At 43.5% G+C, this 27,888-nt stretch overlaps 2 long non-coding RNA genes and 1 other non-coding gene across 4 annotated transcripts in view; 2 read left to right on the top strand and 1 right to left on the bottom strand.

Moving 5' to 3' along the window:
* The window catches only part of LOC121027747 (uncharacterized), a 38,545-nt gene that overhangs the window by 8,459 nt on the left and 2,198 nt on the right, over positions 1-27,888 (top strand). The window contains exon 3 of one of the 2 annotated variants that reach the window (XR_005788904.1): positions 5,249-5,405. The exons of the other annotated variant lie outside the window; for it this stretch is intronic. This is a non-coding gene — a long non-coding RNA (uncharacterized LOC121027747). Of the gene's footprint in view, positions 1-5,248; positions 5,406-27,888 lie in introns of those variants that run through there. 2 annotated transcript variants of the gene reach the window in all.
* LOC121027857 (U6 spliceosomal RNA) lies at positions 313-419 on the top strand. Its single transcript, XR_005788945.1, has one exon. It is a non-coding gene; the product is annotated as a U6 spliceosomal RNA (small nuclear RNA).
* Positions 699-26,154, bottom strand: LOC121027748 (uncharacterized). The gene is made up of 3 exons (XR_005788905.1): positions 26,144-26,154; positions 23,870-23,875; positions 699-881 (listed from the first exon to the last, which is right to left on the bottom strand). It is a non-coding gene; the product is annotated as an uncharacterized LOC121027748 (long non-coding RNA).

The following is a 27,888-nucleotide window of genomic DNA, read 5'->3' on the forward strand; positions in this document are numbered from 1 at the left end:
CAGTGAAAGGGACATCTGACTGGGCCAGAGCCTCCCTACTCAAAGTGTAGTGCATGGGTCACCAGAGAACTAATAAAAATGCAGAATCTTGGGGTGCCTGGGTGGCTCAGTCGGTTAAACAGCAGGACTCTTGATTTTGGCTCAGGTCATGATCTCACAGTGGATGAGATCAAGCCCAGAGTTGGGCTGTGTTGACGGTGCAGAGCCTGCTTGGGATTGTCTCTCTCCTTCTCTCCCTCTGCCCCTTCCCTGCTCACTCTCTCTCTCTCTCTCAAAATAAATAAGTAAACATTAAAAAATACAGAATCTCTTGTGCTCGTTTCAGCAGCACATATACTAAGACTGGAATGATACAGAGAAGATTAGCGTGGCCCTTGCACAAAGATGACACACAAATTCGTGAAGCTTCCATATTTTTTTCAGTAATAACCAAGTTATGGAAAGAGCCTAAATGTCCATCAACTGATGAATGGATAAAGAAGATGTGGTTTATATATACAATGGAATACTACTTGGCAATGAGAAAGAATGAAATCTTGCCATTTGCAGCAACATGGATGGAACTGGAGGATATCATGCCAAGTGAAAGAAGTCAGTCAGAGAAAGACAGATAGCATATGTTTTCACTCATGCGTGGAACTTGAGAAACTTAACAGAAGACCATGGGGGAAGGGAAGGGGGAAAAATAGTTACAGAGAGGGAGGGAGGCAAACCATAAGAGACTCTTAAATACAGAGACCAATCTGAGGGTTGGTGGAGGGTGGGGTGGGGAAGAGGAGAAAATGGGTGATGGGCATTGATAAGGGCACTCGTTGGGAGGAGCGCAGGGTGTTGTATGTAAGCGATGAATCACGGGAATCCACCCCAAAACCAAGAGCACACTGTATACACTGTATGTTAGCCAATTTGACAATAAATTATATTTAAAAAAATACAGAATCTCAGACCACACCCCAGACCTACTGAACCAGAGTCCGAAGGTTAACCAGTTGCCCAGGTGATTCATGTGCACGTTAAAGTGTGAGAAGCTCTGTTGTCAATAAATGAAGGAGTAAGAATTAGGAAGCTAGCAAAATAATTTGCTAGGACCTACTGGTTTTATTTAAAGGGAACATTTGGGGCGCCTGGGTGGCTCAGTCAGTTGAGCGCCTGACTCTTGATTTCGGCTCAGGTCATGATGGCAGTGTTGTGGGATCGAGCCCCATGTCGGGCTCTGTGCTGAGCATGGAGCCTACTTGAGGTTCTCTCTCTCTCTCTCTCTCTCTCTCTCTCTCTCTCTCTCTCTCCCCCCCCTCACTCTCTCTCTCCCTCACCTCTCTCTCTCTCTCTCTGCTTGCCCCTCTCCCCCATTCACTCTCTTTCTCTTTCTAAAAAATAAGAATAAAAAAATTTTAAAGGAAAATTCTATTCACAATGAAATATAACACTAAGAATTTTAAGTCTGATGGCAGCTTTCCTCCACTTTCAGAAGACCCTGTCCCTGGTGGTTAGTCCATGGCCACAGACGGAACTGCCCCTGGACTTCCCTTTCCCCTCGGAGCCCCAAGCACCCATCCTTTGTGCTGTGCTCTCAGGAGGCCGTGTCATCCCTGATGGCCACCTCCTCTCCGAGGCTCTGTGAGTCGGCTTGCTGCCCAGGGTCTCCTGGCTTGGCGCCATGGCCCGGGACACACTCAGTCACCACAGCTGTCTGTCTGCCTGAGCGCCAAGCATGGGGACCTTGCTCAGCTCTGCACAGAACACCCATTGTTTCTGTTTGGATCGTTGCCCTAAATTCGGTTGGTTGGAAAGTGCTTGAGAGGATCTGTCCTCTCGCATCCACTTTTCAGAGTTGTGGTGTGTACCTGGAGAGTGGCATAGACCCACTTCTTCCAAAACAGGGTGAACCTTTGTTTGTCCTTCCCACCGGCACAAGCCGTGCAAGCGTGTGGTCTTTCTCGCCTTCCTCTTTGGACTTAGGCTTGGTAAATAAGGCATCCACGCGGGGTCTAAATCATGCTGCTGTCTATGCAACCTGCCTTCCATGGGGGTGGGAGCAAAACGCCTGTGGGTTCTACTTCTAAAATATGCTTCCAGTCACGTTCCTTCTCTCCACCCACCTCAGGCGCCACCTGGCAGGCCACCACCCTCCCCGGTACCCTCCTAACTGGGTCCCTGCAGGCTAACTCTCCACACAGGCAGCCGGAGAATTTTTTCTTAAAACATAAATTGGATAATGTCTGTTTCCTGCTTAGAGGCTTCAATGTCTCCCCACAGCGCCGCTCTCCAGTCTCCTCTTGGGGACCTCGGGGTGCTGTCTGTCTCCCGCCCTCCCTTCCATCACCTCTGCCCATCCAATGCTCCCTAATCACGCTGGTCTTTCACTTCCTGCACCCACCAGGCCCTGTCAGGTTACAGCTGGGCCGACCCATCCTCAGACAGGCCTTCCCGTCCACCCCAGCTAAAAGAGTCACCTGACTCTTATTCTCCATGCCATTCAGCACTTTTCATTTGTTGGCTTTCTTTTTTGGCCATCTCCTCTGCTAGACCGTAAGCCCCACAAAGTCAGGGAGGGTGCCTCACCATTGTGTCTCCTGTGTCTGCACCGGGGCCTGGCATATGCCAGGAACTCACTAAACGGCTGCCAAATCGAATGAATGAACCCACTGTGTGCTCAGCATTTTCACCCCAAATCCCCTATCTGCCATCCAGAGGAACCTTCTTCACTCCTCTGGGCTTTCTCCGGCAGGTGGATAGACTTGTTTCACGAAGCCTTCCTAATGCACCCTAGCCCAGAGTCATCTTCTGTCTTAGAATCTACTGTGGTACCACTCACCACCCAATCTCTCCTCTCTCATACGTCCCCCGTACATGCACGCTGACATGCTCACTTATAGTTACACCTGTTCTCTCTGTGTTGGCTAGACTTTGTTCCTCTGAGAGAGGAGGTGGGGACGGTGGGTAAGCTTGGGCTCTGGAGCCACACCGCTTGAGTTTGAATCTTGCCTCTGTCAATTACTTGTTGGGCACCTGACAAATTCTCTGTGCTTCAGTTTTCTTATCTGGAAAGCAGGGACAATAGCAGAACCTTCCTTACATGGTTGTTGTGAGAATTAAAAGGCCTAAAACATGTAAAAATACAAAGAACAATGCTAGGCTTGTAGTAAGTGCTATATAAGGGTTAGGTATTATTATTATTTAGTTGAGGAAGAAACCAAGGACCAAAACATGATTTTGCCCTGTGACGTTCTCCTGGAAGTGGGCTTCGAATCCACAGAGTTTCCCTAGACCAAGAACCTTTCCACCTTCACCATGGCTGCTAGAGGCTTCCTTTGGGACCATATCCCTGGGGTCTCCTAGGGCTCGGTCATGGATACATGTCAGTGAAAAAGAAAAAGCAATTCAGGTATTGAGCAAAATCATATGTTCATTCAGCAATTTACATCATTCTTCCCTGCTGGCTCCTCAGCTGGAAACGAGAGGACAAGCACTGGCCATGGTCCCCAGGACGGGCTTCCAGTACAGGTCCATCGAGTGATGCACCTGAAGGGAGGGCCCTACCCAGCTGTGGTGTCAGGGCCAGGTGCGAGGAGTCCTTTCCTTGAGCCCAGCCTCCCCTCCCTCCATCTGCCCTTCTGTCTGCCAACTTCTTGCCATCCCTGCCCTCACGGTGGAATTAAGTCTTCTTTTCGTATTTGTCTTAAGTTGTACATCTCACCTTGTCTCCATCTTTCACCACATTTTCTGCCCTTCCCCCAGCCCTTCCCGCGGCGAAGCCTGTGGAGCTGACTCATGCTTCCCAGGGCTCAGAGCCTTCCCTATGGTAGGGATCATCTGGGGCACAGGTTTATCAGGCCTTTCTCCTGCCTTCTGGATGCAAGTGCTTTTACAAGCACTCCTAGTGACTTGTCTTTAGGGAAGCTGGGGAGTCCCCGCCCAGGGCTTAACTCATGTTCCTTCTCCACAAAATCTCCACGGTTCTCCCCCAGCCCGGGCTGCATCGAACGCCTTGACCTGGTGACGACTCTGGTTGTGGTTCTCTGTGTTGCTATCTAACCCTCCACAATCCACAGCTCTTCTGCTCATGCAATAGAAATTTCTTGACAGTAAGCATCACGTTTTCTCTCACACAGTGGACCCTCAATACGTAGTTGGTTGAAGTTCTACTTTTTCCCTCTCGTTGTATTCATTTTGGATGAACACTGGAATGGTTTTACCTACACACCATCAAAAGGCAACAAGGGAAGAGACTTCGAAATACATTAAGCAAAAGAGGGGCAGTGTTCATTGTGATTAAACACGTCTCACACACTGCGGTCTGGATTACTTGCTGATGCCTACAGGAGAAGATCCATGGACGGAGCTGGGTTGGGTCTCTTGTCTGAAGAGCTATTTCCATTCCCAGCTCCAACGTGAGCTACGTGTGTGACCCTAGGGAGATGTGTCTGCAATCCCAGCCTCAGTTTCCTCACTGTGAAAAGAAGGTTAAGACCCTATATCGTTGGGATGGTTGTGAGGGTAAACGAGATACCAAGTACGAAATCACTCTGTAAACTGTAAAGTGCTGTGGCGATGGTAGTAATTACCCTTAGTCGTCCCTAGAGTTGGTTTTCCAGCTCACCTGTTTTCTTCATAGCCTGGCAGCTTTCCTACCTGGGGCATGTGACTAGAATTTAAATGCCATGCTAGGGAGCCCAGAAAATCTACTTCCCAGCAAGAGCTGTAAAACATCCCATCCTAATCGAGAGAGACAAAGAGGAACAATGACTCAGAGGCAGCTCCAGGGGAGCGGCCAGCTCAGACAGGAGACTCCTCAGACCTCAAAACGTCTTCTTACATGGGTGTGCCAGAGAATGTGAGCAGACCCATTGTAAGCTTTGGTCGTTCAGGGAGAAACTTGGAAACCAGACTATGATTGGATGGGTGTTTAACATCACTGAGAATGAACAAGATTGTCAGATGGTAACACTTAAAATCTGAACAATAACAATAAAAAGACAATAAAGGCATTACAGCGAAAGGGGACTGTTGTCCTGTAAATGAACTCTTAGAAAATCAGATTTTTCTGAATTTGATAAGAATGTATCAGAGGAGGCAGTTTGCAGAGTTCCGTGGGCTCTGGCGGGGCTGGGCTGAACGTGTGAGAAGAAAGCAACAGATTTAAAAAATCTGTACAAACACCAATAGAAATAAACTTGTAACTTGTTGCGACGCACCCACATCGTTAGAGACTCTGCCCTTAACATCTCTCTTTTAAATCTGACTCCAGGAAATAGATTTGGAACCGGATCAATCCCATCCTCGACTCTGCCATCCTTCTGTCAGAATTATAAACAGAAGATGATTACAGCACATCCTGCATGTGCCTTCCATGTGGCTCCAGTCTCGGCCTCACAAACGCAGCGCGTAAACACTCTCCCAGTGCAGTTCTGAGGCGTCGCCCATGTGGTTCGCTCCTGAAGGGGGGGAGGCCGGGAGGCTGGGCCCCCGGGGGGGGCGTCTGCCCTGGGAGCTACCAGCCTCTTCCCTTCTCCTGGTGGTGGACAGGAGGTGGCGGACCCTTCCTTCAGTGCTTTGCGTGGTGGGGTGGGGTGGGGGAGGCTACAAAGGACGGTTGGAAACGTTTTCTTTTCTTTCTTTCTCTTTTAAAAATCCGTTTCATTCCATCCCACTCCTGGAAAACCACAATCCCCCCAGCAGTCTCCGAGTCCTTCGGTTTTGACAAACACACATTTTGTCTGCTACCCTTTGCTTCTGTGGATCTGTTTCGAGCAGCAATTACTTTCCGTGTAAATGAGTATGGAGCTGAGGCTTTCATTAATGTGTCAGGACGCCAGGCTCCTGTGGTTTGACACCATTTAAATATACAAATTGTTAACTTTATGATTTTTTGACAAATTTCTCCCCTCTCCCGAATCTCATATGAATCTCATTTTCCAAGGAACTGACCAAGGAACTCTGACCTCTTGCCTCAGTCGTTTGAGGGCCTCTGGTATTTTTTTCTTGGCCTGCTATTCTTGAGATCCGAAGGTGAATTGAACTTCAAAGGGCAGCAAGCCAGATGTCTTCTGTCCCCACGAAGGGCTGGTTTCCTCTCATTTGTCTGCATTCTGTGTGCGTGAATTCAGGTCGGTGTCTTTCCCCTGGGCCTCCCCTGCTCCCAGCTCTGCCCCCAGGTCAAGTTCCTTGTTATTTGTGCTGCTCTGGCATGAGTGTGTGCATGCATGTGTGTGTTCCCCATCAGCACCAGAGGACGCCGGGCTCGCACTGTCCAATTCAGCAGGCCGTAATTCACGTGGTTCATGTTGATTCGTACTGAGCGCTTGAAATGTGGCTTCTGAACGGAGAGGTGCTCTCAGTAAAAGACGCACTCGATGTCAAAGATTTAGTATGAAAAATAAAGTGTAACATGTCTCAATATGCTTTTATATGGATTACACACCGCATCGATAATATTATGGATAGATTGGGTTAAACTAAATATGTTATCCATATTAATTTCACCTCTTTTTAAAGTGTGGCCACGAGATCATGTAAAATGACATATGTGGCTCACGTAACATTTCTGTGGGACGGTGGTCATCTGGACCGATGATGGAGATTTTGAGATGCATTAGCCGAGTCACAGGCTTTGTCTGCACTTGCGCTGGTAACCTGCAAATGTTAAGGCTCTGCGTGATGAGTAGGTAGGCTTTCAACAATCACGTTCCATAACTTGGAACCGCGGAGACACTCTGTCTTCATGTGTACCTTCAGGATGCCACATCGAGTCAAGTTTCTCAGGTGATCCCTCTTCCCTGGCCAGGCTGATGTCCTGTGCATGTCCTCGTGTGTGGCATAGAGAGCCTCGTGCTCACTGGCCTGAGGCTGGACGGAGGCTGCTGGTGACTCAGACCTGGCTGCAGGCCCCCCGTATACCATGAGTATGTTTGTCTTAGGCAGTATCCAATCACTTGCCACCAAGTCTGGGCTGGATCACTTCTCTTTGACCTTGACATGTTTAGGATGCAGCTCAGCAGGAAAGGACTTTAAAGATTAGGTAGTCTAATCTTTCCATTTTACAAAAGAGGGCACCAAGACTCAGCCGTATGGGACGAGAGGGTAGTTTTTATGAGCTTTAGACGTTGGCAGCAGAAGTTGCAAGTTCAAATCCTAGCTCTGCCACTTCTTAGCCAGGAGAACTTGGGTAGGTTAGTTGAACATTTCTGGGTTCAGTTTAGATGCCTGTCTAATTAAATGAGGATCATCATATCTCTCTCAAGGAATTGTAAGAATGAAATAAAAGATGCTTGTAAATGCCATGGACTAAATATTTGGGCCTCCTCTCCCCCCATATTCATATATTATTAAACCTACCCCTCAAAGTGTTGGTGTCAGTGGGTAGGGCCTTTAGGCCCATTAGGGCTCTGCCCTCTTGTACCTGATTAATGCTCTTATAAAGGGAACCCAGGGAGCTCCCTCATCCCTTCTGCCTTGTGAGGACACAGCACAAAGATGGCCATTTACAGACCAGACACCGAATCTGCTGGCAACTTGACCTTGGGCTTCCCAGCCTCTGGAACTGTGAGAAATACATTTCTGTTGTTTATAAGCCAGCCAGTCTATGGCACTCTGTTAGAGCAGCCCAAATGGACTGAGACAGTAAATTACTCCTACTGTGATCTGGCAGAAAGTGAGTACTTGATAAATAGTGATTACTCTCGAAAGGTCCTACAACCGATTCACAGCCGAGGTTGGGCTTAGAACCCAGATCTCAACTTTCTATTCCAGTGTCCTTGTTTTATGGGATACACCAGGCTGGGCATAACCTGTCGCCTCTAAAGTCAAATCACCAGGTCTCAGAGATCAGTTGCCCACAGCTCTGCTAAGTGTTCCTGCAGCCGCCTGGTCTGCCACCCGAATTGCACTCCTGTTTTGTACCGCGCTGAGCCATTGGCTTGTCTATGTCCCCCGGGCTCTGCAAGCTCATTGGAGGCAGGGTCTGTACCTCCTTCACTATCACTGCCCTTTCATTCTTTCAGCAGTATGCTGAGGACCTATCCTGCACCAGGCCTTTTCCTAGACTTCTGGGGTGCATCAGGGAACACAAGCAGACAGAGATCTTGCCTTTGTGGAGCTCAGTTTCTAGTTGGGGGAGATGGATGCCATATTGGAAGGGTATGCAGGATTCAGCTTATGCACAGTCAGGATCCATGGACTGGCCTGGCAACGGCTTGGTCTGTGCCTGCCAGCCTGGGGCCACTGGTGCCTGCATTTTGAGGCAGTCCTGGGGCCACCCACTGCTGCCACTCCTACAGCTGCGGGGCCAGTTGCAAGGAGTGTCCCTCAGGTTGCTTCCAGGCACGCCCCATAGGCACTCGCCCAGTGCCTGTCTTGCATCTTTCAACTCCCACCTTCCACTCTGCGGCTTCCTGTTCCCGTGAAGGTGAGGAGCCCCCTCCGGGCTCATCTGCTTTCACATCGCTTGGATGTATGAGGGTGTTCAGACCCACAGGGTGGACTTTGACCAATGAGAGACAGAGACTGAAGGCTATGTTCTTCTCTCTTGGGCAGATTGTTTGGAGATGCATTGCTTCATCCAGACTCTCTGAAGCTGTCCTGTGCGACCCAGCCCTCACTTTTTACAACACTGTGGGCATTTGGAAACATTTTCCCTCACGTTTATTCTCCCTGCTTTTGTGCTCTACCCCCTTTTCCCTCATGTCCACTTCCCTGGATCGTATTCCTTTAAATTACATTTTCTAGGGAACCGGGCCAAGGAAGTAGGGTGGTAAGTACTGCAGAGAAAGAACATTTAGAGCGGGTAAAAAGGGGGGTCAGGTGTGCTGGTGAAGGGTGGCAGCTTCCAACAGGATTGTCAGTATCAGCCTTGTGGAAAGGTGGTATTTGAACAAAGGCTCGAAGGTGAGGAAGTTAGCCACTCTGGGGAAAGGACATTCCGGGGTGGGGAAAGGAGGGAACAGCAAGGCATCAAGCCAGAAGGGGGCAGGCGTGGTCACGGCACAGCAGCAAGGCCAGGGTGGCTCTGGGGGTTCAGAGGGAGAGGTGCAGGAGGTGAGGTCAGAGGGCTGTGGGGGGGTGGGGAAGGGGGGTGTCTTACAGCTTACAGGTCACTGTAATGACGTGAGCTTTTGCTCAAGTGCACAGGAGCCTGTACTGAATTTTGCCCAGCAGCGTGACATGGCACCTTGGTGCGCCTGATAGATAGCGCCATGCCTGGCACACAGGGGGCGCTCACTCGGTGTTTGTGGACTGGAAGCAGGATGAGCAGGTGATCTTTCACGGACCCTGCTGGGGAGCAGTGCCCTGCAGAGGACCCCCCCCCCCCGCCCCAGCCATGTAGAGGCTAGAGGCTGACTTGGACGTTTCTAAGCAAGAGTTGAAAACAGATGGAAACAAAATGCCAGTGTTAATCCAAAAAGCATGTGGAAGAAAGATCAAATGGGAGAAGAGAATGAATATGTTTTCAGAGGAGCTGTCTGCCTCCTTCAGAACCAGATTTGTGGGAAGCCAGCCGAACCAACCTTGTGACTTGCGGCAGAAAGTGGGTTTTTGACTGTATCCGGGGAGTTGGGAAAAGTGTATCCACCTTCCCCACACCCTAGCAGCGAGGGGAGGGCTCTCCACTACCAACCAAGCAAGTCCCGTGAGCTTGGATTTGCTGGAAATGTACACAACCGAGTTTTCCATCGTTGGTTCTATGAAATCTCTTCGTGGGTGTCCTCTCGGGTTCGAGTTCTGTGGATCACGTACTTTTGGGTCCTGGGTGGATTTAGTGGCTGGATCCATTACCCGCCCCCCCCCCCCGCCCCCATCATGGCTTGGTTGAGGGCAGCAGGAGTGTCAGGAACAAGAATCCTCATCATGCATCCTCGTTTTCTCCAGGGCTTGTCTTCTTCCCTGACTCCTCTTTGTCTTCACCTCTCAATGATTACGAGTGTCAGAGGAGAAAGAGTCTGGGGTGGTGCCTGGGGAGTTCGAGCTCTTGGAACATAGACAAGGCAATAGGTCAGCAGGAGCATCTCAAACATCTTCTCTAACAAGGAGCAATGCCTGCTTCCAGAGAGCAGAAAAGAAGGAAAATGTAACAACATGAATCCTTTTATTCTGGGTGCAACGGGTCAGGGGGAGGGGAGATTGAGCGGGTTTTAGAGTCTGAATTGGACATGATATTGATGATTAATTTTAAGGAAATCTGGAGACTTGTGCCCAGGCCAAGGAAAACGGCTGGGCTCTTTGTCAAGAATCTTGTACGTCAGTCTTCCTAATCACGTTATGTTGATGTGCAGCTACCCCTCAGCTATGCTGCTGGGAGAGAAGGCAAAGCTCGAGGATTCTTAAGTATTTTCCAAGAAAGACCACATAAATGTTTGGAATCTAAAAAGATCATTTAGTATCTAATAGGTGAAGAGATTGAGCCTTGGGAGAGTAAATAACACACTGTGTGTCCGCAGAACATCTAGAGCCTTACAAGTGGAAGCAGCCCATTGGGCAAGAACAGGTCTCAGACTTGTATAGGATGTGCTGCCATTACCCAGACGGGCAGTTGGGGCCACAGTGAGGCCCAGTTGTTCACAGGCACACCCCTAGGCGTTACCTGGCTTTCTTGGTAGCCAGAGGAGCATATCATAGTCAAAATATGCATGGCTGTTGTTTCGTTATGGGTTTTCTTGAATACCATAATATGGTTTATAGAAATGTAGGAAGCAGGATTTCAAAATTTAATTAATATAAAAGCAATGTAAAACCCCATTGCTATATCCTTGATTATGGGAAAAGGAGTGGTATGGCCCATTCCTAAACCACTTATCATTAGCCAGGGAAGCCCCCCATGAAAGTGTAGAAACAGTTCTGTTTTTCACTTTCTGCCCCATATCCCATCCCATCTGGAACCCACAGGAGTATAGGTTTGGGAATGGCTTCTCTGTGCTCCTTGACCTGTCCCAGCTCTTCATCTATACGGGACCTTTATTCTAAACCAGGGATGGCAAACCACACTCCACAAACCAAACCCAGCCCATTGGTTATGTTGGTATGTGAGTTAAGAATGGTTTTTACATTTTTAACTGATTGAAGCAATCAAAGGCGAATGTTTTGTGACGTGAATATTTTACAAAATCTAAATCTCAGCCTCCGTAAACAAAGTTTTACTGAAAAAATAGCTACTCTTCTTTATTTACCTATTGTGCTAAATGGCACAACATGCTAAGTGCCAAGGGGCAGACGTGAGTGGTTAAGACGGAGACTGAATGTCCCACAAAGTCTAATATTTCCTGTCTGACCCTGTGTACTCCTATGATATTCAGATTGGTAAGGGGACCTCTTGCCCCGGACACTGCCTTTCTCTCCTTTGCCCTTGATCCCTCAGTCATTTTAACACTTTCTTCCCTACCCCTTCCCATGTTACTTTTCTTTGTTCATTGGCACAGCTCATCAGTCAGTCCCTGGATGGCAGGGAGTGTGACTGGAGGTGGGGAATGAGAAAGCCAGAGCAGGGAAAGGAGGTTCTCCCCTTGTCTGGCCACAGCCTGGAGTCACCAAAAGACCACCAGAGCTTTCATGCCATCAGGAGGGACACCGTCTTTTCCTTTCTGGATTATAGTCTAGAAGAATTCCTGAATTTTTCTCTATGTTTAGCTCATGGTAACCTCTTTATGCCTTAGGAAAGCAGGTGTTTGGGGAGGAAACAATCCGTCCTGCACAAATGCATTCCCTGTATGGGGATGAGAATTTACAATGTAGAGGGCCTGTCAAAGGTTACACATTCTTACTGTCAACTGACTGACTTCTTCTTTGAACACAATCTACATATTATGGTTTCTTTGCCTTCGTTAATTCCTTTTCTTCCCCTGGGATCTGCCCCCTTTCTCCACCCGTGTCTTCTCTTTCTTTCAAGAGCTGCTCATGTCCTCTCTGCTCTACTAAGCTTTTCCAGACTGTCTGTTACAAAATTTTTTCTCAAGTCTTAGGAAAGTACTTCCTTTCTACTTTTCACTGGGCTCTTGGGATTGTTCGGGACTGTCTTGCTGTCTGGTTTCCATCACCCTGATCTCTGTGTCCATGATCTCTGTTCCAGTGCAGACTCATCTTTCTCCTGAACCCCTAGAGGTGGCCCTAAACTGCAACCCACTATAGGCTCTGGAGCATCTGTCTGAGCTGTAAAGCTGACCACCTTGACACCTGCTTCAAACCCTTCACTGCCCTCTGGAGAAGGTGTATGAAGCCTCATTTGAGCTGGTTCCCATCTCCCTCTCCAATCTCATCTCCTGCTTCAAATTCCATGCTCTGGAAAAACCAAATTAATTATTATCTAATACACCATTCCTTACATCTTCCTCTCTGCCTAGGATGTTTTTCTGCCATTCCACCCAGTACCCTCCTTTTTAAAATTTATATAAAAGTTAGTTAACATACAGTATAGTCTTGGCTTCAGGAGTAGAACCCAGTGATTCCTCTCTTACATATGACACCCAATGCTCATCCTGAGAAGTGCCCTCCTTGATGCCTGTCACTCATTTAGGCCATCCCCCCCCCACCTCCAGCAGCCCTCAGTTTGTTCTCTGTATTTGAGAGTCTCTTATGGTTTGCCTTCCTCCCTGTTTTTATCTTATTTTTCCTTCCCTTCCCCTATGTTCATTTGTTGAGTTTCTCAAATTCCACATAGGAGTGAAATCATATGTTTTCTTTCTCTGATGGATTTATTTTGCTTAGCATAATACATTCTAGTTTCATCCATGTTGTTGCAAATGGAGAGACTTCATTCTTTTTCATTGCCAAGTAGTAGTCCATTGCATATATATCACATCCTCTTAATCCATTCATCAGTCTATGGACATTTGCGCTCTCTCCATAATTTGGCTACTGTTGATAGTGCTTCCATAAACATTGGGGTGCATACACCCCTTTGAATCAGCATTTTGGTATCCTTTGGATAAATTCTTGGTAGTGAAGTTGCTGGCTCATAGAGTAGTTCTATTTTTAATTTTCTGAGGAACCTCCATACTGTTTTCCAGAGTGGCTGCACCAGTTTGCATTCCCACCAGCAGTGCAAAAGAGATCATTTTTCTCCACATCCTCACCAACATCTGTTGTTTCCTGAGTTAATTTTAACCATTCTGACTGATATGAGGTTGTATCTAATTGTGGTTTTGATTTGTATTTCCCTGATGATGAGTGATACTGAGAATTTTTTCATGTATCTGTTTGCCATCTGGATATTTTCTCTGGAAAAGGGTCTGTTCATGGCTTCTGCTCATTTCTTCACTGGATTATTTGTTTTGGGGGTGTTGAGTTTGGTAAGTTCTTTATAGATTTTGGATACTAACCCTTTATCTGATATATCATTTGCAAATATCTTCTTCCATTCTGTCAGTTGCCTTTTAGTTTTGTTGATTGTTTCCTTTGCTATGCAGAAGGTTTTTATCTTGATGATGTTAAAGTATGTTCCTTCTATCCTAATTTTCTTGAGGGTTTTTATCAAGAAAGGATGCTGTATTTTATCAAATGCCTTTTTCTCGTCTATTGACAGGATCATATGGTTCTTAGCTTTTCTTCTATTAGTGTTGGTGTATCACGTTGATTGATTTGCAAATATTGAACTGCCCTGCAGCCCAGGAATGAATCCCACTTGATCATGGTGAATAATTCTTTAAATGTACTGTTGAATTCGATTTGCTAGTATCTTGATGAGAACTTTTGCATCTGGATTCAACAGGGATATTGACCTATAATTCTTCTTTTTAGTGGAGTCTTTGTCTGGTTTTGGAATCAAGGTAATGCTGCCTTCATAGAATGACTTTGGAAGCTTTCCTTCCATTTCTAGTTTCTGGAACAGTTTGAGAAGAATAGGCATTGACTCTGCTTTAAATTTCCAGTAGAATTTGGGAGATTTTTGATAATTGATTCAATTTCTTTGCTGGTTATGGGTCTGTTCAAATTTTCTATTTCTTCCTGTTTGAGTTTTGGTAGTGTGTAAGTGTCTAGGAATTTGTCCATTTCTTCTAGATTGCCCAGTTTGTTGGCATATAATTTTTCATAATGTTCTCTTCTAATTGTTTGTATTTCTGTGGTGTTGGTTGTGATCTCTCCTCTTTCATTCATGACTTTATCTATTTGGGTCCTCTGTCTTTTCTTTTCGAGAAGTCTGGCTAGGAGTTTATCAGCTGTCTTTATTCTTTCAAAAAACAGCTCTTAGTTTCAATGATCATTTCTGCTGTCTTTTTTTTTTTGTGATTCTGTATCATTTATTTCTGCTCTAATCTTTCTTATTTCCCTTCTGTTGCTGGCCTTGGGCTTTATATGCTGCTCCTTTTCTAACTCTGTTAGGTGTAAAGTTAGGTTGAATTCAGCAAAGTTGCAGGATATAAAGTTAGTGTACAGAAATTGGTTGCATTTCTATACACCAATAATGAAGCAACAGAAAGAGAAATCGAGGAATCAATCCCATTTATAATTGCACCAAAACCCATAAAACACCTAGGAATTAACCTAACCAAAGAGGTACAAGATTTGTACACTGAAAACTATAGAAAGCTTATGAAATAAGTTGGAGAATACAGAAAGAAATGGAAAAACATTCCACGCTCATGGATCGGAAGAGCAAATATTGTTAAAATGTCAATACTACCCAAAGCAATCTACACATTCGGTGCAGTCTCTATCAAAATAACACCAGCATTCTTCACAGAACTAGAGCAAACAATCCTAAAATTTGTATGGAACCACAAAAGACGCTAAGTAGCCAAAGTCATGTTGAAAAAACAGTCCCCTTTTTTCTAACTAACTCTTGTTTATACTTAAAGGCTCAGTTCTGGGGCCAGTGCTTCCAGAAATCCTTCCTAGACTTCCCTCATTTTCCCTCACCAGGTTGGATTAAGTGTTTATTGATCTATGTTTCCAAATGCCTAACTTTGTGATTATGTTCTCTACATTATATTGTATTTGTTTCCGGGATTATTTCTCTCCCAGTGAATTATCCTAAGGACTAAGTCTTATGTATCTTTATATTACTAGTTGTTCCTTTGGCTTCCGAATTATAACAGGTACATAATAAATGTTTATGAGTAGGCAAAAAGATAGATGGTAAATCCCTTCAGGACAGATGGTGTTTTACACATTTGTATTCCGAAGACCTGGCTCAACACGTGTTTTCACTGCTGGTAAGGATGATTCCACATTGTTGTTCTCTGGGTTAAAGATGTCATTGCAGACTTTTGGCCAAACCTGTGCCTTAGAGCAGGCCCTGCAAGTCCTGTCTGTTCTCCAACACACTTCTTGGCTTATATTATGTAATAATAATGATAAAAATAATCACAGTTTGAGTGGTTGGTCTTTGTGTATTAGGTGTTCTAATACATAATCACTAGTCCTCAACATAACCCTGCAAAGTTAGTATTATTCTTTGCCAAAAAAACCTGATGTACAGAGAAGTTAAATGAATTTCCCTACATTGTATAGCTAGTCACTGGCAAAACTGTGATATGAATCCAAGTGTGCCCAGCTGCAAAACCTTTCATCTTTCCATGTTATCTATCTCTTTAAAAAAAAATTTTTTTTTAATGTTTATTTATTTTTGAGACAGAGGGAGACAGAGTGCGAGTGGGGAGGGGCATAGAGAGAGGGAGACACAGAATCTGAAACAGGCTCTGGGCTCTGAGCTGTCAGCACAGAGCCCGATGCGGGGCTCGAACCCACAAACCGTGAGATCATGACCTGAGCCGAAGCCGGGCGCTTAACCGACTGAGCCACCCAGGCGCCCCATCTATCTCTTTTTTCGTACCTACAACTTATATTTTAACATCAACAAAACTAATAGTAATTAGTAATTAGTAGTTAGTAATTAGTAATTCCAACAAAAGTAATAGGAGAAAGAAAGAAAAAAAAGGAAGGAAGGAAGGAAGGAAGGAAGGAAGGAAGAAAGAAAGAAAGAAAGAAAAGGAAATTTTAGCCACTAACTATCCTGCTACATGAAGAAAATCCAGCTATTTAAATTTGCCCATGTTCTTGTCCTGTAACTGTCCATATGTGTATCAAGTGAACATGGGTAGACATGCTATTTGTGCTCTGTTTTTTTTTTTTTTTAACCCAACATTACATCAAAAGCATTTTCTAATGTCTGGTCATAATCTTCAAAATTGTAACTTTAATGGCATATACTTAATTTCTCATCTTGGTGTTAATAACAAGACTCTTCCAACTCCAACATCACCTCCACCCCTTCCCCTTTCACTCCCTGCTCTACTAGTGCATCTGGGCTTTATTGGAGGCAGCTGTGAAGAGAGTACCGAACTTGGAGCCAGCAAAATTGGATGGTGTCCCAGATCTGACAGTAAATAGCTGTGTGACCTTGGGCAAGTCAAATTCCTTCAGTTCTGAGCTCCTCCTTTGGTCTGTGGGCACCTTTAGGGCAGAAACTGTTTTATATCTCTATTGTAGGCTTTGTGTCTGTCACAGAGTATGAGATCAAAACATGCTTAAGAAAGGCTCTCAACTTCCTCGTCTGTAAAATTGGATAATTAAGCCTATTCCCTAAGGATATGGTCATCAGATGAAGTTAAACACACACACACACACACACACACGCACACACACACACACACTTATACATATATGTACCCTGCAGTTGTAAATCATGGAAATATAAGCATAACTGCTATAATTGCTAGGTTTATACAATTCACAATAAAAGTCTATTCAATTATCTGGAAGAACAGTGAAATTCTTGATGGAATGTTGCATCTTCTATCCAGATGTTTGGCATCCTGTAGGCACAGTAGACCACAGACTTAAAGGAATTGTTATTCACTGTTTATGCAAATTGTCTGTATTCCCTCTTCATGATGTTCTCTACTTTGACAATAGAGGCTGCATGTGCTTAAATTGCTGGGTATGGCAGCTTGCTCAGCCATTCCCTTAAAGTGCACTTTGGTATTAATATAAAAGATGAGGAATGTTAAACATTCCAGTCTAAGGGATGCAGTAGTTTGCAAGAACTCATTCTAGTTAGTGCAGTCCTTTGCCTGGGGATAGAAAGTGCTGGGATGGTTTGGTTTTATCCTTAAAGAAACAGACCAAGAGCATGGGGACAGTTTTCTATACTTCTTCAAGAATTAGGACAATGGTCTTACAGAATATCAGGAAGTAGTGCAGAAGCCTGCTTTGTTTTGATTACCAGTTGCATGGAATATGTTTTTCCCTTTCAGTCTATGTGTTCCCTTTCAGTCCTTAAAGCTGAAATCTCTTGTAGTCCGCATATAGTTAGATCTTGTTTTATTTATTTATTTATTTATTTATTCATTTATTTATAATAAACATCCAACCATGCCTTTTGATTTTAGAATTTAGTCCTTTTACATTGAAAGTAATTATTGATAGGTATATTATTGCCATTTAAAATATTGTTTTCTGGCTATTTTGTAGTCCTTTTGTTCCTTTCTTCCTCTGTTGCTATCTTCCTTTGGGTTTTGATGATTTTCTGTGGTGGGATGCTTGGCTTTCCTTCTTTTTCTCTTTTGTGTATTTACCATAGGTTTTTGCTCTGTGGTTAACATGAAGCTTACTTAAAACTTCCTATACTTATAACTGTCTATTTTAAGCTGGTAAGAACTGCAAATGCATATAAAAACTCTACATTTTTATACTCTCCCCCACATTTTGTGTTTTTCAAAAAAAAATATTTATTTATTTTTGGGGGGGAGCGCAAGTGGGGGACGGGCAGACAGAGGGAGACAGAGGATCCGAAGCAGGCTTTGCACTGACAGGCTGATAGCAGAGAGCCAGATGTGAGGCTCGAACTCATGAAATGTGAGATCATGACCTGAACCGAAGATGGATGCTCAACCAACAGAGCCACCCAGGTGCCCCTCCTCCCACATTTTATGTTTTTAATGTTATACTTTACATCTATTTATATCGTATATACCTTAACAAATTATTGCAATTTAGTTATTTTAATACTTCTGTGTTTTAACTTTTATATGACAGTTATAAATGATTTGCCTTCAACCATCACAATATTAGAGTATTCTAAATTTAACTTTACCAGTGAGTTTTATACTTTCATATGTTTCATATTACTAATTAGCATCCTTTCATTTCAGCTTGAAGAACTCCTTTTAACTTTTTTTTTTTTTTTTTGGTAAGGCCAGTCTAGTATTCCTTCAGCTTTTGTTTGTGTGGGAAACCCTTTATTTCTCCTTCACTTCTAAAGTACTGCTTTGCTGGGTAGAGTATTCTTGGTTGGTAGTTCTTTTCTTTCAGTACTTTGAATGTATCATCCACTCCCTTCTATCCTGCGAGGTTGCTGCTGAAAAATATGCTTAGTCTTAGGGGTGTTTCCTTGTATATAACAAATTGCTTTTCTCTTGCTGCTGTTAAGATTCTCTCTTTGTCTTTAACTTGACAATTTAATTGTAATGTGTTTTGCTGTGAGTCTCGTTAGTTCTCCTTATTTGGTACTCTTTGGGCTTTCTAGATCTGGGTATCTGTTTCTTTCCCCTGAAAGATTAGGGAAGCTTTCAGCCATTATTTCTTTGAATAAGCTTCTGCCCATTTCCTTCTCTCTCTTCTCCTTCTGAGGTCTCCATAATGCATATATTGGTCCTCTTGATAGTGTCCTATAAGTCCTTTAAACTATCTTTAGTCTTTCATTCCTTTTTCTTTTGCTTCTCTGATTGGATGGCTTCCATTGCTCTGTCTTTGAGTTTGCTGATTCTTTCTTCTGTTTGACCTAATCTTTTGTCAAACCACTTTACTGAATTTTCATTTCAATTATTGTATTCTTCAGCTCTATGATTTCTGTTTGTTACTTTTCAGTATTTTATGTCTTTCTTGAAATTTTTCCTTTATTCATGCATTGCTCTCCTGGCCTTAGTGAGCATCTTTATGAACATTATATTGAACTCTATTGGGTAAATCACTTATTTCCATTTCATTGAGATTGATTTCTGGAGACTTATCTTTTGTTTGGAATGCAGTCCCCTAGTTCTTCACTTTCCCTGGCTCTCTGTATTGGTTTCTGTGCATTAGATACCACAGCTACCTCTTCCAGTCTTGACAGATTGGTCTCATGTACGAGTTGAACCTTGTCAATAAGCCTGTCCAGAGCTCCTGGTTGACTCACAAACTTCTGTGATTGTCCAAGCTGCTGTCTTTGTTCTTGGTGGCTCCCAGCAGTTAAGGGTGTGCCAAGACCTGTCAATGTCTCAAAGGGGAGGATCTCAGTCAGCACCTAGATGCAGGTTGGTTGGAAAAAAGTTGGAGCAGTAGATACTGAGTCCAAACCCATCACTCCTCAAGGAGAAGCAGGGATTTGTAAATTCCCTCTTGAATGTGTTTGCCATGCCAGGGGTGGGGTTTATGGAGAAATTCTGTCTCAGCTTCTCTTGTCCTTTTTTTTTCTCATTTGCCCCATGTGTGGGATTTACTCAGCTAGTTTCTGGATTTCTTTCAGGGCCAGTTGCTCCATATGTAGATGAGATTTGGTGTGTCTGTGGGAGGAGGTGAGTTTGGGAGCCTTCTATGTTGCCATCTTGAACCATAACTTCTTACTATTTCTTTTTGACGTTTTACTGGAGACCACAAATGATAATGTTGCACATGAAAAATCCTAAAGAATTCACAAAAAAATGATAACAGTAAAAAGTGAGTTTAGCCAGGACACAAGATAAAAAGAATATATAAAATTTAGTTTTAATTCTGTACCTTAGTAATAAAAATTGGAAAGTTAAGTTTAAAAACAATAAATTTATAAGAATATAAAAAACTAGAAATACTTAGGGATAAACTTGACAATTTTGTGCCAGACTTGTACAAGGAAAACTATAAAACACAGTTGAGTGAAATTAAAGAAGACCTAAATAAAATTGAGAGATAAACCATGTTCCCATATCAGAAGACTCAATATTGCTAAAATTCTCCCTAAATGGAACCATCGATGCAACAGAAACCTAACAAGAATTCCAGCATGTTTTATCATTAAAAATTATACAGGCTAATTCTAATATTTTATGTAATTGCAAAAGACTTAGGCCAAAATACTTTTTTAAAGAGGAAGAAATTGAGAGGACTAGACTGCTTGATTTTAAGACTTACTATGAAGCTACAATAAATAAGACAGTGTAATACTTATGTAAGGGTAGACATGTAGATCAATGGGACAAAACAGAGAGTTCAGAAAAGACCCACATATATATGGACAATCGATTTCCACCAAGGTGCAAGGTAATGCAATGGGAATAGTACATTTTTTTCAGAACAGTTGGCAATCCATTTGGAAAACAATGAACCTCAGCACTTAACTCCCTCCTTATACAAGTATTATCTTGAAATTAATCATAGATCTAAAAGTATAAGCTAAAACTAAAAAACTTCTTGAAGAGAGCAAAGCAGAAAATCCTCACAAAATTGGAGTAAGCAAAACTTTTATAGATGTAGCAAAGAAAAAAAACGGAACTATGAAAATTGTTAAAAATCGTTTAATTTTCATAAATAGTAAAAAGTTTTGCTCTTTGTCACCATTAAGCATATGAAAAAGGAAGGCCATGACCTGGGAGAAAATGGCTGTCTTACATGTATCTGACAGGACTTCTCTTTAGAATATATAAAGACTTCTTATAGAATAATAAAAAGATAACCTAGTAAAGATTTTAATAGGCACTTCACAAAGGAAGATATACAAAACCCTTTGAAGCAAGTTAAATGGATAGAAAAAAAAAAGAGCCATTTCACAATGATAAATGTGAAACATTTCATTATGATTTAATCAGGAAAACCTCATCATAAATGAGTACTCACTTAACAGCAGTGCTTTTATATCTATGAAGCAAAAACTGACAGAACTAAAGGAAGACCCAAATATACATCACAGATGGAGTTTTTAAAGTCTTCATTCAGAATTCCGCACCTTACATTTCTACACTGTGTGTTGCCCTGGGCAGTCCGCCCTGACCACAGGGAATGTTTTATCAGGCACCAGGAGGTCTGCATTTCATTCAATTAATCAACAGAGATAGACTAAGCTTCTTGCATGTGCCAGAAATTTCCTGGAGGCAGCAATCCAGAGGCAGTCTGCCTTCTGGGTTCATGGGTTAATGAAGCACACAGTAAGTACACCTCCCTGAGCCTCAGTTTTCCTGTTGATTAAGTGTGGGTAACAGCAACATGAAAATACTGTAAATGACCAGCAGCATATGAGTGCATCACTAGATTGTGATATAAACTTGACTGTTCTATACATCAATGAAAACAGATAAGCTAGAACTACATTTGTCAATGGGGATAAGTAACTTAAGTGAAAAAAGCACACTGGAGAAGGATACATTTGAATGATCATTCATATAAAGGTTTAAAACATGCAAAACAATAATAGATTGTAGATACATCTTTTTATACAGCCCTTAAAAATCTTAGTGGTTTAATGAAACTAAAGTTTGTCATTTATGCAAAGTATTTCAGGTAGTCCAACTCTGCCTTGTAAATATGTCACCTGGATCATGGGTCTCCTGGGGTAAGTAGTTGTGGGAGGGGAAAATAGGCTTTTACAAACCAGGCACACTGGTTGGTAACTTTCTTAGCTTGGAAGTGACATGTGTCACTTCTACTCTAGCCACTTGGCCCTAATCCAATTGTAGACAAAGCTGGAAAACCTAGGGAAGCACATGCAATACTTAATGTTTTGCATACCAATAATTGGAAACAAAAAAATGGTCCTTTGCAACTGGTCATATACACAAGATCAGGAAGTAAAATGGCTTTGCATTTCTCAGTAATAATATTGGAAATCCGAAGACAGTGGAGTAATGCTTTCAAACATTTCAAAGTGATTTGTAACTTAGAATTTGATACCTAACCAAACTATCAGTCAAGGGTCAGTGTAGAATAAAGCCATTTCAGACAAGCTCTCAACCAATTTGCTTTCCATAGATCCCTTCTCTGGAAGCAGCCAGAGAATGTACTTCATTAAGTTGAGAGAGAAAACTAAGCGGGAGGAAGACAAAGAATACAGGACACAGGAGAAAGGCAAAAAGAATTCTCAGGACTATTGTGGGGGAGATCTCCACAATAGTGGGGCACCTGGCTACAAGGAAAACAGGAGCAGGTGGGAAGACTCCCAGAGAGGCTTCTTCAAGACAATGTAATTGACAGACTACCTGAAGTATTTGAATATACTGAGAGAAAAATTAAACAGTTGCCAATGAACTTGTTGCATTAATCATAGTTATTTAGAAAACAAGGAAAATGGAAAAGGTAAATTACTAAATACAGAAAAAACAAAAAGTTGTGCAGGGAAGGAATTTAATTATAGCTTAGCACACAACTCAGCTGTGAATTGCAGAGTGGTTATCATTGTGTATCCTGAATATTGATCTATTCAAAATTGTGCTCTAAGTATATTGGGAGAACGAAGGGGTGGGAAGGATGCTTGTGGGATGGTGCAGTGGGAGGGAGGAAAGAGAGCCAAACTTCATCTTTTACCGTGGGAAAGTAATTGATAATTTCTAAAACTAAATATATATATATATATATATATATATATATATATATATATATATAGTAGCAAGAGGTATGAAGTCAGTACCGAAAGAACCAGACAGAGGAAATCAGCAAGTGGTTGCCCATGGGAAGGAAGAAATGGGAGTGGGAAGTCTGGGGACCACTCTTTGACTTAATAAACCTTATTGTCCTAGTTGGCTTTTTAAATTATGTGCTTGAGGGGCGCCTGGGTGGCGCAGTCGGTTAAGCGTCCGACTTCAGCCAGGTCACGATCTCGCGGTCCGTGAGTTCGAGCCCCGCGTCGGGCTCTGGGCTGATAGCTCAGAGCCTGGAGCCTGTTTCCGATTCTGCGTCTCCCTCTCTCTCTGCCCCTCCCCCGTTCATGCTCTGTCTCTCTCTCTCTGTCCCAAAAATAAATAAACATTGAAAAAAAAAATTAAATTATGTGCTTGTATAGCTTGGTTAATAGTAAAAAGTTAAAAAAAAAAAAAAGAGCAAGTTCTAGACTGATAGATATAGCCTGATACAATTTTTATAAATGCCACCACACCATATTTTATAGGCACACTCAGGTGTGTGCGAATGACCGGAGAAAGTCTAGGATATCCACCAAACTGGAAACCATTATCCCTGGGGAGGTCAGCCTGGCATTTGAAGCTATGTGTATAATTTTTGATAAAGAATTTGGCTTTATTGTTCTGAAAAATGTAGTCATATGTTATCCGTGAAATTAAGTGTAAACAAAACCCAAATTTTGTTATTTATAGAAGGCAAAACAGTGTTTTGGGATGTAAGTCTGGGATGTAATAGCCTAATTAAAAAGCCATTTTTGAACCTGCCTCACTTTTGCAGAGCTGTTTGTGGAAATGTCCACAGGGAGAGTCAGCCTGAGCAAAGGGACAGCCGTGAGAGGGAGTAACGGAAGGGGTACCAAAGTGGACCCCACAGGAGACTTGCACTGAACCTCACCACTGTAGGTACCTGTGTGGCCCTTGCTCAGTCCGAGGCCCACAGAGAGGTCTGAACATTTTCTTTCTTCCCCCACATCCATTATTCACTATCATATTCATTCAGAATCCATTTGCATTCATCATCTTTTCACCATCCACCCATCGTCCTCCGTGTATACGTTGAACCATCCGTTAACCATACACCACTCACTACCTACCACCCGGCTTTCATCTCTCCTCCATCTACCGTGTACCATTCACCTTTTACGTGACCATCTTCTATGATGTAGCCATCCATCATCTCACCATCAGCCATTCATCACCCAGTCATCGTGTACCCACCACCTGCCTTCCATCTACGATTCTACAGTACACAACCCATTACCCACCCACCTAGCAACCACCCATTTATTTGCCATTTATGTCCCATGCATGCATCATCCAGCCACCGTCTACTTGTTCGCCACCTTCAGTTAGAAGGTCCATTCAGGAGGAAGCTGATTGTTACTATCCTCATATTCCAGGCAGTGAGGGAAGGCTGGGATAGAGAGGGTGGGTGAGGGACCTGGCTGATGTCAATCAATGAATTGGGAAATGTGTCAAGTTGCCGAGGAGTTACTTCCCAGTTACAACTTCTCAACTGCTGCATACTCAGGCAAAGCGACCTGGGTTTGAATTCTGAATCCCCTACGTGTGGTCTCGTGAGGTCGGCAAGTTCCTTAACTTCAATGAGCTTCAGCGACCTCTCTCTTAAAATGCTAATAATGCATGTAAAATCCTTAGTGATGCTGTATTGTGTGCCTGGCACATAGTAAGCACTCAATAAATGTTGATAATAATAATTATCAATACAAATCAGCAAGTGAAGGCTTTTATCTTCCTTTCCTCAGAAATCAAATGGGGTGTTCCATACCCAAATAGATATGCTTAGGGTTATCTGTTGTTTGGGTTCTCCATACTACCATAGAATTGACTGATTACAGGGATTTAAAAATTAATTATTTTTATGAGTTCAATGTAGTATTAAATTAGTTTATTTCTATATATTTCGGGCCGACCAAAAACGTAAGTAATATAACAAACGCGCAGGTACCTACCAGCTCATTGAAAGAGTAAAACATTTCAGGTTCAATGGAAACTCCTGAGCGTACCTTCTGGCAAAGTCCTGAGTGTACCTTCCAGTGCATCTCCCTCCCCAGGGGTAATAGTTTTTCTAAATTTGACATAGCATTCCCATGCATAATTTCTTGCTTTTATTACAAAGCATTACAAAGGAATGTATTTATAATCTATTATTGTTTTGCGTGTTTTAAACCCTTATATGAATGATCGTGCAAATGTATCCTTCTCCAATGTGCTTTTTTCACTTCACTTACTCATCCCTATTGACAAATGTAGTTCTAGCTCATCTGTTTTCACTGCTTACACCATAATCTAATGTTGCACTCATCTGCTGCTGGTTGTTTACAGTGTTTTCATGTTGTTGTTGTCATCCACACTTCATCAGTAGGAAAACTGAGGCTCGGGGAGGTGCTATTTATTTGTGTGTTTCATTAACCCATGAACCCGGGAGGCAGATTGCCTTTGGATTACTGCCTCCAGGAAATCTCTGGCACTTGCAAGAAGCTTAGTCTATATCTGTTGAATAACTGAATGAAGTTTGCTCAGAGACACCCAGAGTCTGATCCAGTCCCAGAACGGAAACCTCCCCCATTCCCTGCGGTCAGGGAGGCTTGCCCAGGGCAACATAGGGTGTAGAAATCTAAGGTGAGGAGTTCCTTCCCTTCCTGTGTGTGAATGGGTCAGGACCTATATCATTCATGGGATTACCAGGGCAGTAATTCTGCGTTCTTGACGAAAGGTTGGTGAAATCAGGGGAACTTGAGAGGGGCGTGCTTTACCAGGAAGAAGAGCCCAGGACTCTTGGCTTTGGTTAGGCTCCTGAATTCCTGCCTATTCCTTATTAGCCCACTTGCGGCCAACAGGAGATGCCCCTCACCTGCCCCATTCCTAAAGAGTTTGGGGGAAAATGCTCTCCATTCAGGCAGAAGCTCCAGGGAGGTTATAATGTTCCCAGCAAATTCAGAGTGGGGGCTGGTACCAGGGCTTCTAGGAGAAGCCATATCTGTGACATGTGAAGGCTTAATTTATTCACCCAGAAGTAGGCACCCATTGAGCTGGCCAGGGAACAGTCTCTGTTTACAGGCTGTCCAGGCCCTGCCGTGGCTCCGGCAGCAGCCCTGCCTCCACCTCCTGTGTGGAGAGCCTGGGCAGTTCACAGCAGGACCGTGCCCTGTGCCCTCTTGGTGACACACCATGCTGGGATGGTGTCCTCTGTGGAAACCTCTTGAGCGCAAATGGCCCCTTTATGACAGAAACACCACAAGAACATTCCCCAAGGGTGCTGTTTGCTCTGGTAGTTTATCTACAGATTTTCCCACCAGGATCCTGGAGCAGGTCCAGTGCACAATTGCCACTGTCATGAGATGGGAGCCGATGACCAGGGACTTAAGTAGTAGCCCTTCCCCCTTCCTTCCCCAACCCCTTGATTTTAGAGGAGTTGTTAGTGGTCAGGAGTCCCACACCTCCTTTTTGAACTAGGAAGACGTGGGAATGAGAGGTCTTCGGGGCACTTAAAAGCAGCAACAAATAGCCCACAAAACCACTATCTGCAGCTTGAGCAACCCTTGCTATGAACCTCCCTGGAGCACAGCCAGGAAAACAACTCAAGTCAGCCCCCAAAATAGGCTCTGCGCAGGCACTTTCTTAAAGAAAAAAAGAGAGAGAGAGAGAGAAAAGTAAAACAAAACTCCACTCAGAAGCAATAATAATATTTGTAGAATGCGTTTTTAACTGTTGCTTCCTTGGCTCAAGTCTAATAATCTGGGAAAAAATATGTTATCAGCTGACAAATAGCATGGCTGTCAAGAGATTCATCACCATTTTTTTTTTCCCCCAGAAGCAGCTGATTTCGGATTCAAGCGAGAGCTCTGCATAGTGTTGATTTTGCCTTCACCAAAGCTGTCAACAAAAGGGCCTGTGAGGCAAGGGCAGACTCCTTCTGAAGGTGGTGCCTGTATTTTCCCTTGCACTTTTCTAGAAGGCTTTTCAGGTTGAGTAGAGCAGACAGCCCTTGGCTGAAAGAGGCCTGTGTTGTACTGGATACCTTTGCAAATGTTTGTTCCTTTGGTCCTAAAACAACCCTTCCTGGTAGACACCACCAGTGACCCCACTTCCCAGATGGAGAAGCAACTTGCTTAGTAAGTGACAGATGATTCTGGTTCTGTGCGGCTCAGTGAGTGTTCTTTACTCTCCTTACGACTACTCATTCGTTTTATCACTTGACAAATTCATGAGAGGAGTTTAATGAAAGATTACCCTGAACCACATCCATGTCCTGTCGGTTTACACTTGTGACTTGCCAGCCTGATCTCTACCTGAAATTCTGGGCTCATTTCCAACTGCCGACTCAACATCGCCATTGGACATCTAGTAGGCCTCTCCAACCTGACCAGGACAAAACAGATCTTTTTAAGTTTTGCCTCAAAATCTGCTATGCCTGTAGCTGTGTTCATTTCTGTAAATTGTCTCAGCATTCATCCACTAATGCAAGCCAACGTCTTATCCGTCAGAAGCTTGCTGAAAAATATAGCAAAATCAGTCCCCACTTCTTTCTTTTCCACTGCCACTGGCCAAATTCTTCTTCTGTCTCTCACCTAGATTATAGCAGTAGTCTGTTTGCTGGAAGTCTCTTGCTTGCAACCTCCTTCTCCATTCCTCGTACGCAAATCAGACATGCAGTGTCTTACCTAAAGCTCTTCAATGGCTTTTAGATTAATACCCAAACTCCTACAGGGCTTCCTTATCTGACCCTCATCTCACACCGTTTTCCCATCACCTACTATGCTCCAGTTACTGTGGCATCCTCTCTGTTTCTTGAACATGAGTCAGGGCACTTGAGCCTCCCCGTGGCCCCTCATTGCCACATGTCTGGCTCCTGCTTGTCATTCAGATCTCAACTTAAATGTCACTTCCTCAGAGAGCTCTTTCCTGAACACCCAACTTGAAGAAACCATCATCTAGTATATCACCCTTTCTTTTTTTTTTTAATGTTTATTTATTTATTTTGAGAGAGAGAGAGAAAGCATGAGAGCGAGCGTGTGCAGGGGAAGAGAGAGGGGGGTGAGAAAATCCCAAGCAGGCTCTATGATGTCAGCACAGCTCAGTCCCACAAACTGTGAGGTCATGACCTGAGCCAAAATCGAGTCGGCTGCTCAACCAACTTCAGGCACCCCACATAACCCTTTTGAAATGTCTCTTTGTAGTACCTATTACTACCTGGTTGTATTCATATACTTGTGTGTTTACCTCCCCCCAAAAATGTAGATCTGAACTGGTCTTTCTTGTTTATCTCTGAAACCCAGAACAGTTGTTCTCAACACCTAGAATAATGCCTGGGATATAACAC

Source organism: Herpailurus yagouaroundi, unplaced genomic scaffold, assembly GCF_014898765.1.
Source record: "Herpailurus yagouaroundi ecotype Mexico unplaced genomic scaffold, PumYag 77, whole genome shotgun sequence".
NCBI lineage: Eukaryota > Metazoa > Chordata > Mammalia > Carnivora > Felidae > Herpailurus > Herpailurus yagouaroundi.